We start from the raw sequence: 10,016 nt of genomic DNA on the forward strand, positions 1-10,016 counted from the left end.
CTGACCCCATGTACTGTAAGTGCCGAGCCTAACCTTGACGAGGTAGTGACTAGGTTACGACGAGGAAATTTCAATATAACTTACATACAGTGTATAATAAAAGCAGAAAGAAGAACATAACAAAATAAACAGTAACTTGCAAGGAATGAATACATAACTCAAGTATCTTATCAATATCCAGCTATAACCACTCCTTAAGTGAAATGCAAAACTACAGAATAATTTACACAGCAGAAGAAGATACATAATCACATAAACTGATGCGGCGCGCATCCCGATCTCACCATATAATCAATATTAATATGAATATTCCCCCTTATTACTCCATATCAGTCCACCCTTATTCCTCCTGTTGCGGCATGCAACCCGATACCACCGTATAATAGCGATTCACCCTTATTTCTCCTAAATATGTCACCCTTATTCCTCCTGTTGTGGCGCGCAACCCCATCCCACCATATAATAGCATTTCACCCTTATTCCTCCTCAATATATCACCCTTATTCCTCCTGTTACGGCGTGCAGCCCGATCCCACCATATCAGTACTAACTACTCAATAATAACATAAAATTGCACAATTTATCTCAAAACTCTCCACAATATTTAAGCCTCAAACCAAAACAAAGGGAAATCTTGTACATCATGAAACTTCACACAAATAATACTACTCAGAGAAACCAATCCAAAATATACCATAAAACACAGATAAATCAGCTTTAACTAATAAGATGAGACAATGAGACTACGGGATATCTAATACCTTCAACAACGAAAAGCAATATCTGTCAAGTAGCAATCAAACATGGAAGTACCCCTAAAGCATGTAATAGTTAAGGCAGGGAAGAAAATATAATAAGAATGGGAAGAAAACAGGCAAAACAGATAAATTGGCGGCACATAGGTACTCGTTATCTCACCTATACGCCACTAACATGGATTTTCATATAGCAATTAAGTCAATGATTCCTAATCCCTCGAGTCAAAGTTAGACACAACACTTACTTCGCTCCAACGGCCAACTCAAAGCTCAATCACCATTTTTCCCTTCACACAAGCCTCCGGACCAATAGAATCGAACCAATTACAAACCAAACAATTCAATCTAAGCCTTAAGAACTACCCACGATTGCAAGGAATTCAATTTAGGCCATTTTTGAAAAGTTAACACCTGGGCCCGCTTGGTCCAAACACGAAATTTGGACCAAAATCCGATTACTCGTTCACCCCCAGCCCGGATATATAATTGATTTTGGAATCCGACCTCAATTTGAGGTCTAAATCGCCAAATTTTGAAACCCCTAGATTCTACCCAAAAATCCCCAATTCCACCATAAAAATCTAAGATTCTAAGTTGAAATCTTTTAAAATGAAGTGAAAGATTGAAAGAAATGTGTTAAGAATCACTTACCTATGATTTGGGGGAAGAAATGGTCTTTGGAAAATCGTCTCTTATGTTTTAGGTTTTGAAAATTTGAAGAATGAATGAAAAATCTCGTCTAAGTCCCTTTTACACAGTTGCATATGTCGCATTTGTGACCTGAGTTTCGCAATTGCGAACCTCGCAAATGCGAGAAAACCATCACATTTGCGAGGTCTCTCACATTCCTGTTTCCTTCGCAAAAACGAAGAAATGCTCACAATTGCGATCTGAGCTGATCACATATGCAATTAAATGGTCGCAAATGCGAGTCAACCTCCCCCCTGTCCCCATCGCAAATGCAAAGGTTTCTTCGCATTTGCGAACTTAGGCTAGCCCAGCTTCTCTTCGCATTTGCGAGGAGAAGCTCGCAAATGAGACCTCAACAGTAGTCGCAAATGCGAAGCTAGACCTCGGATTTGCGAGGACTGAGGCCTACAACATAGCTGAAGAACACCAGCAATTCTTCTAAGTTTCAAATCACTCTGTAGCCCATCCGAAACTCACCCGAGCCCTCGGGGCTCCAAACCAAACAAGTCTTAAAATATCATACGAACTTGCTCGTGCGATCAAATCGTCAAAATAACACGTAGAACTACGAATTTAGTACATAATCACATGGAATTCTTAAGAACACTTTGAAATTCCTATTTTCACAACCGGACGTCCGAATCACGTTAAATCAGTTCCGTCTCTCACCAAAATAAGGAACCGATACCAATAAGATCAAACATTAATAATTTCTTAAAGACCATTAAATTTTCATACTTACAATTTTTAACAAAAATTCATAACTCGGGCTAGGGACCTCCGAATCCGATTCCGGGCATACGCATAGGTCCCATATTTTAATACGGACCCATCAGGACTGTCAAAATACGAGTCCAGGTCCGTTTACTTAAAACGTTAACCGAAGTCAACTAAATCAAATTTTAAAGTCAAAAATTATTATTTTCATCAACTTTCAACAAATAAGCTTTCCGGAATCATGCCCGAACTGCGCACACAAATCGAAGAGGGATAAAGTGAGGTTTTTAAGATTTCAAAATGCAGAATTTAGTGTTAAATCATAAGATGACCTTTTGGGTCATCACAGATAAAGCCGATGAGGCTGCTCCTCCTACGGTGAGCACTATCATCACAAGACGTCTTGTCACAACTAAGACTTCGAATAGAAGTTTCCTTTCGCTAACCCTCTTACGCAGGACATTGGAGTGTACTCTTCTATCGTCCTTCCAGCATTCTGAAAGACTGCCATTGCCTAGATTTAGACATTATCGCTCCTGATCTAGCGGAGGGAATAACCCTACCCAAGAAGGGCTTCACATATTTTTATATGTATCCCTTCACTTAGGAGTCATTCTCTTTGATCAGGGAACTTGATTCCGTCATTATGGAGGACAGTCGTTGTCTTTGGCATTTGTGCTAGGAGACGGGAGAGGAGCTAACCCTAGCTCGATTAATAAACCTTTATTCCCCCAAGATTTTTTGCGGGGGAATGATAAATTTCAGCAAATGTGGCCACCATGCTCTGCTTGCCAGCATGGATGATGACAACGATCGTGGATGGATGAAATCCACCAAAGACATCATTCAGGCCACGACTTCATCCTTTCTGGAGTTGTGGAACCATATTTGTAAGTTCATCGTTTGTCTCTTCTTCTAGTTAAAGATCAGCCCATATTGTTATTGATTCCTTTTCTTTTACTTGTTTTAGAAACTCGGTGGGTTACACCGCAGGTTAAAGGCTTGGACCAAAGAGTCCAAACAATTTTGGACGTTACTATGCCCAAGACCCGTATGCGGAAGGAACTGGCCCTTATATACGGTGGAAGGTCAAAAATCATGGTAGGTTAAACTCATCTCGTTTTTCTCTTTCGTATAAGAAAGCTGATTAACCCTTTTTCCTTTGTTGAATTCAGGTCTATCCCAAAGCTCAGTTGTCATCCTTGAGGAGGACGTTTTAGCTGATCCTACTAATGCGGCAGGCTACTACAGGAGGCGTTTACCCGAACAGGTGTCTCCGGGACTGCTTCTTGCGCAGGTGCTTTTTCTCGGAGTCCACGATCGGAGAACAAGCAACCAAAAAGAAGATGTTCCTCCGCGGTCGGGGGAAAAAATAAAAAGGCAAAGAGTGTCGCACCTGAGTTTTCTCCGAAATTTGTGGTGATGAGCCCCGCGCCCGAGTCGGTCCAAATGAGCACGTAATTTTTTCCCTACGAAAGTACTCCTACAAAATTAACAAAAATAAATTTTCCTAATTGTTTTAATTTTACCAAATTTCTAGGAATTTCTTGTTAATTAGTGTTTGCATTTAGTTGCATTTTAAGCATATTTAGTATCTTAAAATCATAGAAAAACCATAAAAATTATCAAATTTTAATTTCATGACATTTTAGGTGTAATTGCATTGTAGGAGTTGATTACTCTTTAATTGTTCGAATTAATACAAGAAAATCAAACAAAATATTTTAGTAATTTTACATGCATTTGTTAAATTTGAGCAAATTAGTTAGTTGTTAGAAAATTAATAATTAGGTTTAATTCTTCAAATTAGGTTTGAATTAAAATTTGATTTAGAGTTTTATTTAATTTAATTAGAATTTAAAAGCAAAAAAAAAAAAAAAAAGAGAGGAAAAAACAAGGTTGTTATTCGTATTGGGCGAGCACTTTAGTTGGCCCAATTGATCACAATCTTGTCCCAGCCCAGATCCCTTTTAATCTAGCTCTGTCCCCACCCTTAACCAAACTGCCGCGTTTCGACTCAATTAAATCCCATCTGTTGATCTCCTATTGATCCTATGGTTCACAACTAACCCACCATCCCTTTAACAGTGTCCGAACAACCCAACCCCCCCCCCTTCCCCCCCAAAAAAAAAACTTAAAACAAACCCCTCACTTCTATTCATCTCCCTATATCCTAAACCCTAGCCGCCCCTAAAATACCCAATTCCAACACCGGCGGCTGCCACTCTAAATAAGCCCCAAACCATCACCCAATGATCCCCATCTCATCCTCATCCAATATCACCCTCTTGTTTCTTCAAAGACCATGTAGATTTCCACCAATTCCAGATTTGAAAAACCTAGAAACCCTAGATTTTTTCCCTTTTTTGATTCTTCAAATTTCAAGGTTCGATTCAAGCTGAAAATTACATTAATCTATTGTTCTCAATGTTAATTTCAGTTCGTATCGAAGCTATCAGAATCAAGGCGAGCTTCCTGGATTTGCTTCAAAGTGAATCATTTTCTTTTCATTAGGTACATACTCACTTTGTTCTATCTCTTTGTGTTTTTCATTTGTTTTTTTAAAAAGAAAGAAAGAAAAAGAGTAGAGGAATCGTAGGTCTAGGTGTTTAATTGAAATTATTTGCTGAGTTTTTAAATTAGCTTAATTAGGTTGGGTTAGCTCATTAATTAGTTAACTAACAGTAGATTAACATTTGGCTTAATATATTTGTTTTAAGTATTCACATGTTGGATTTGTTTTAGTGCGTTGTGTGATTTAGAAATTTAATTGCATGATAATTAGTCTTAATTATTGAGTTAATTAGATTTATTTTGCTTCATTGTTTCTTGGGATTGATCCGTGTGATTTTTTTTTGTTATGGCTCATTTGTAATTAACAAAAACTAAAAGGTTTAATTGAAAATCAAAAATAGGAAATATTAGATAGGCATATAGGAACCTTCTGGATAATGGACAACTGTCCAAAGTTGATAAGAAAAAGATGCTGAAAATTGGATAAAACATCTGAAAAGGATAGCTGTACAAAAATTGATTAAAAAGATGCTCTTGTTTCCTTTTTTTTTTACGGCTGATAGACTCCCTTTGATATTCCTTCATTCATTTTTCTATATATAGGGATACAGACTGAATTCTGGGGGACATATACTCACTCCCATTCTCACTGATTTCTCTAAAAAAACACTCTAAAAAATCCAATTGGAATACAAAAAAAAAAAGATTCAAAGTTGCCTTTTTTCTAAGTTCTCTACTGAATCTGTTTCACTTGGCTGGGATCTCGAGCTGTATTCAAGCTTAAGAAACTGCTCGTTTAACTTAAATTTTGTTGCTGTTTATTGCTGGCTTGAATTTCATCTTTCATCTTTGTATCATCAAAAGTTCATTGGTTCTATCTATAGGTACGTGGAATTTTTTATGTTATTCTCTTTTGAATATGAGAATGATGAATGAACTGTTGTTTCCATAAGCATGTTTTAAACTTCTAATGTTGTTTATCAGATCTGTTTGTTCTGTTCTGTTCATGAATTTGTATCCTTAGGCTAAATTTAAACTAAAATCATCTGCTACTTCAAAGACTTCATATGTTGATCCACTATCTGGTTTGACCTTCACATCAGTATGCTTAAATATATTGCATTAAAATAGATTTTACTCTTTCCCTCATTTGAAATTTAGTTTGGTTTGCCCATCTCATCAATCATTCTTGAAAGAACACTTATTGAGTTAAAATTTATCAGTTATTAAATTTGATCACTAGTTGGTCAAAATTTGATGATTGAGAAGGTCCAGGCAACGTTGAAGTGCATCAATTGATAGTCTTGCCTTTCTATGAGCAATAAGGGGAATCTAAGAATTATGACAGAGGCGTTCTAATATTTTAGCTGTTAAGGTTGTATTTGATAGAGTAGTCACTGTGATGTACTATTTTTTTTTTTTTTTTAAATTCCAGTAGATTCGAAGTTTGGTCTTTTGTCCCTTTTGTAATATGTTCAGTTTTGAGAGAGTAAGTTTTGAGAGAGTAGTACCCTAGATTGATTTGACTTCTGGAATGTATGAAATCTGATTTGGAACTCTTATATTGCTATCATTGTTTAGTTACTCTTCAATTCTTGATTGTCGTTTGGATTTGCATAGTCGTATGCGATTCTAGGCTGTTGAGTCGCCTTGACCAAGGCATTAAGCCCAAAAGTGATTTAATTAGATTAGGTAATGTTAGAAGAGTTCACATGGACTCATTACAAGCTATGGGCTACCTGAGAATATTTTGGCCTGCTTCAGGAACCTGAGTGACCCGTGAGTTTGATAAGCATTAATCGATTCACTTTCCTAATGACTTAATTAGTTTAATTCCTGTGATTGGCTAAGTCGTCAAAAATTTGAACTTAGAATCACTGTAAATTTTCTTTAGTTCATCTGGGAACAAACGTTGGGATTAAAGGGAGGGCTTCTTTTGATATTGAGCCAATTAAAACAAACAACACTCTTCCAACGTAAAATGCCACAAATGCAAGACTCAAGCCCATTCCCCAAACTTTAGGAGAACGGCCAATTCATAGACATACGTAATTGCTTTAGGCGCAATTAACAATAAATCATTATGATTATGGGTATGGTTCCCGTATCATAGTTATGATACATAATTCCTAATTCGAGTGTTCTTTTGACGTGACTCAACCACAACTTCAAATAACAATAAAATAAATACGTAAATCGCGGGTGCATTTCACATGATGTGGTTTGCAGTATGTACTAAAATGGCAAGTGTACGGCATTGTAGCTTGTTTAAATATATTCCATAAATACTAAAAGGATTAAATAAATATTTAAAAGCGGTTAGAAAGTAAAAGTGCACCTAAGTCTTAAATTATGTAATAATTCAGATAATTAGGCCGATTATTAATAGCTGAGCGACCGTGCTAAAATCACAAAACTCGGGAGTGCCTCACACCTTCTCTCGGGTTAACAGAATTCCTTACCGGTCTTCTGTGTTTGCGGACCATAAATAGAGTTAAATTTCTTTGATTTGGGAAAAAGGAGGCGTGATAGCTCTGGCGACTCTGCTAGGGACCGAAACCTAGAATCTCTGGTTCAGGGTTCAAAATTCGAGCTTAGAATAACTGTTATACTTGACTTTTGTTTATTATTTGATTTTTTACGTGTTTGATTCTAATGTGATAAATGCCATTTTTTACCGCTTTGATATTGTTTGAACTATATATAAAACTGTTACAAACCCTTTTTCTCTCTGAGTCTTCTAAATTTTCTGGGAAGTTCACGCTGGCATGAATTCTTCTCTGTTTATGTCATACCCTAATTTAGAATGAGGACCGGATCAGTTACAAAGCCGGATGGCCTTTTGGTTCCCGATACGTTGCCCCTCCCCCGACTCGAGTTGTTCGCTCGGGTAAGCTAGGTCTAGAACAACACACCCAGGATTCAAACCTAGAATGACATAACCTCATGGCGGATCCCTAGTAGGTAAGTTTGTTTGCATCACGTACATTTGATTTTAGGGACTCAACACATGGGTTGGGTCCGTCTAGGACATGTGTATCCAAATTAAAAGATCATCCTAATACATTTTATGTGCTTCCTATACATTTGTCACGACCCAAAATCCACTAAGGGTCGTGATGGCGCCGTGCACCGCTGCTAGGCAAGCTAACCAAAATACTTAATTAAATGCACGCTTTAATAATTTTGAAAACTATGAATTTTCCTTCAGTTCTACTAGTAAAAGGTAATCAATTCAAATTAAATATAAATGTTAAGAAGTTAATACAAGATACCCCATAATCATTCCAGAACCCGGTGTCACAAGCGCATGAGCAATTTCTAGAAAATAATATAATATAACAACCATCCAGAATACAATATTGGACAGAAAGTAAATACAATAATATGAAAGAGACTCTGTTGGCTGCAGGTCATCTCGAGAAGTGTAGCTCACCTAAGTCTCGGTATCAACCATGCTGCTACGCCCACTAGACCACTAGAGATATATGTGCATGTGCAACAAAAATGCACAGCAAGTGTAGTATGAGTACGAAAACAACGTGTACCCAATGAGTATCCCGTCTAATCTCGAAGAAGTAGAGACGAGAGGTCGACTTCGATACTTACTAGTGGTCCAATATTAATAATTGTAAAGAAATGGGAGGAGATCATAAATTCTATGAAGCAATTATAAACTCATAAAGCCAGATAATAGGTAAACAACTTCTCAAATAATAATGGATTCCCAAGATTTACTTTTCATCATCTTTTATCAATTTATTTCCGGTCAGGAAAGGCAATATCAACATTTATAAATCTCAGGCAAACAATACAAGCATGCGCATATCATGTCGAGGTCGTACGGTCTGATCCAACATAAATGTAAAATGTGCACTGCCGAGGGTCGAACGGCGCGAACCATAGATGCATCTATTACCCCGCTCGTGAATCATACATGCGACACGGTCAACATAAATAAACAGACACCCTGCTCGCGAATCATACAAGCGACGCAGTCAACATAATTAAACAGTCACACCGCTCGCGAATCATACATGCGACACAGGTACACATAGAAATACATGCTCAAACAACAAATTAATAATTTATCGGGGAATGTTTATCCAAATAAAAGCCAATTCTCTTTTAGCGATTTAAGAAAATGAAGTTTAATCTCTTTTAGAAATTCATTTACCAATTCAATAAGATATAAGCAACTCAACTGCCAGCAAGATTACAGATATTCCAAGTATAGCATGCTTTTGGGTCCTAGACTACCTGGACTTACACATAATAGTAGGTACGCACGGACTCTTGTCTCGTCCTGCGTACACAGCCCCCACAAATAGTAGCACATAACCAATTATTTCACCTATGGGGACAGTTCCCTCTTACAAGGTTAGAAAGGAGACTCACCTCGCTCCGAAGCCTATATTCCGGTTCAAGAACGCGCTCAAACCTCCAATTCGGAGCCGAACGATCCAAAACTATTCAAATAGGGTAAGAACTAGTCAATACATGCCCAAAAGTTCATATTCTAATTATTAAACCAATTTCCAAACCCTAAATGTAAGGTTCCTAAAATTCATCCACGTGCCCGGATTCTGAAAATTTTTGAAGAAAATTGTTACCCATAACCTAAGGATCAAGAATATATGATTTTTACACCATTCCCTAACAAATTTCGTGGTTAAATCTTGTTTTTACCAAATTCTAGGTTTTTCACCTAAAACCCTTGATTTTCCCTAATTTTCACATGTTAATCTACCCATAATCTATGTCTTCGCAAATGCGAAGGTGACAGCCTCACAAAATCGATCCTTCGTTCGCAAATGCGAACTTTCCCCTAGAAGCCCAGGCTCGCAAATGCGAATAGAAACTCGCAAATGCGAGGTCGCATTTGCGACCAATGCATTGCAATTGCGATCATACCAGTACCAGCAATCCTATTTCTTAGCAAATCACTCTGAAGCTATCCCGGATCACACCCGAGCCCCCGGGGCTCCAAACCAAGCACCCTCATAACTCTAAAAATATAACACGGACTTCCTCGAAGACTCAAATCACATCAAACAACGCTAAAACCATGAATCACACTCCAATTCAAGCTTAATGAACTTTAAGATTTCAACTTCTACTTCTGATGTTTAAACTCGTCAAATCACGTCTGATTGACCTCAAATTTTGCACACAAGTCATATTTAATATTACGGACCTACTCCAACTTCCTGAATCAGATTCCGACCCCGATATCAAAAAGTCCACTTCTGGTCAAACTTCTTAAAAACCTTCAATTTTCTATCTTTATCCAAATGACCCCAAAATGACCCAAGGACCTCCGAATTCACTTCCGAC

General features: G+C 37.5%; 1 long non-coding RNA gene across 1 annotated transcript; it reads left to right on the plus strand.

The window, feature by feature from the left end:
- Positions 1 to 4,315: 4,315 nt before the first annotated feature.
- LOC104234525 (uncharacterized) lies at positions 4,316 to 6,271 on the plus strand. Its single transcript, XR_712977.2, has 2 exons — positions 4,316 to 4,679; positions 5,903 to 6,271. It is a non-coding gene; the product is annotated as an uncharacterized lncRNA (long non-coding RNA).
- Positions 6,272 to 10,016: the final 3,745 nt, after the last annotated feature.

This window comes from Nicotiana sylvestris, chromosome 10, assembly GCF_000393655.2.
Source record: "Nicotiana sylvestris chromosome 10, ASM39365v2, whole genome shotgun sequence".
Lineage (NCBI taxonomy): Eukaryota > Viridiplantae > Streptophyta > Magnoliopsida > Solanales > Solanaceae > Nicotiana > Nicotiana sylvestris.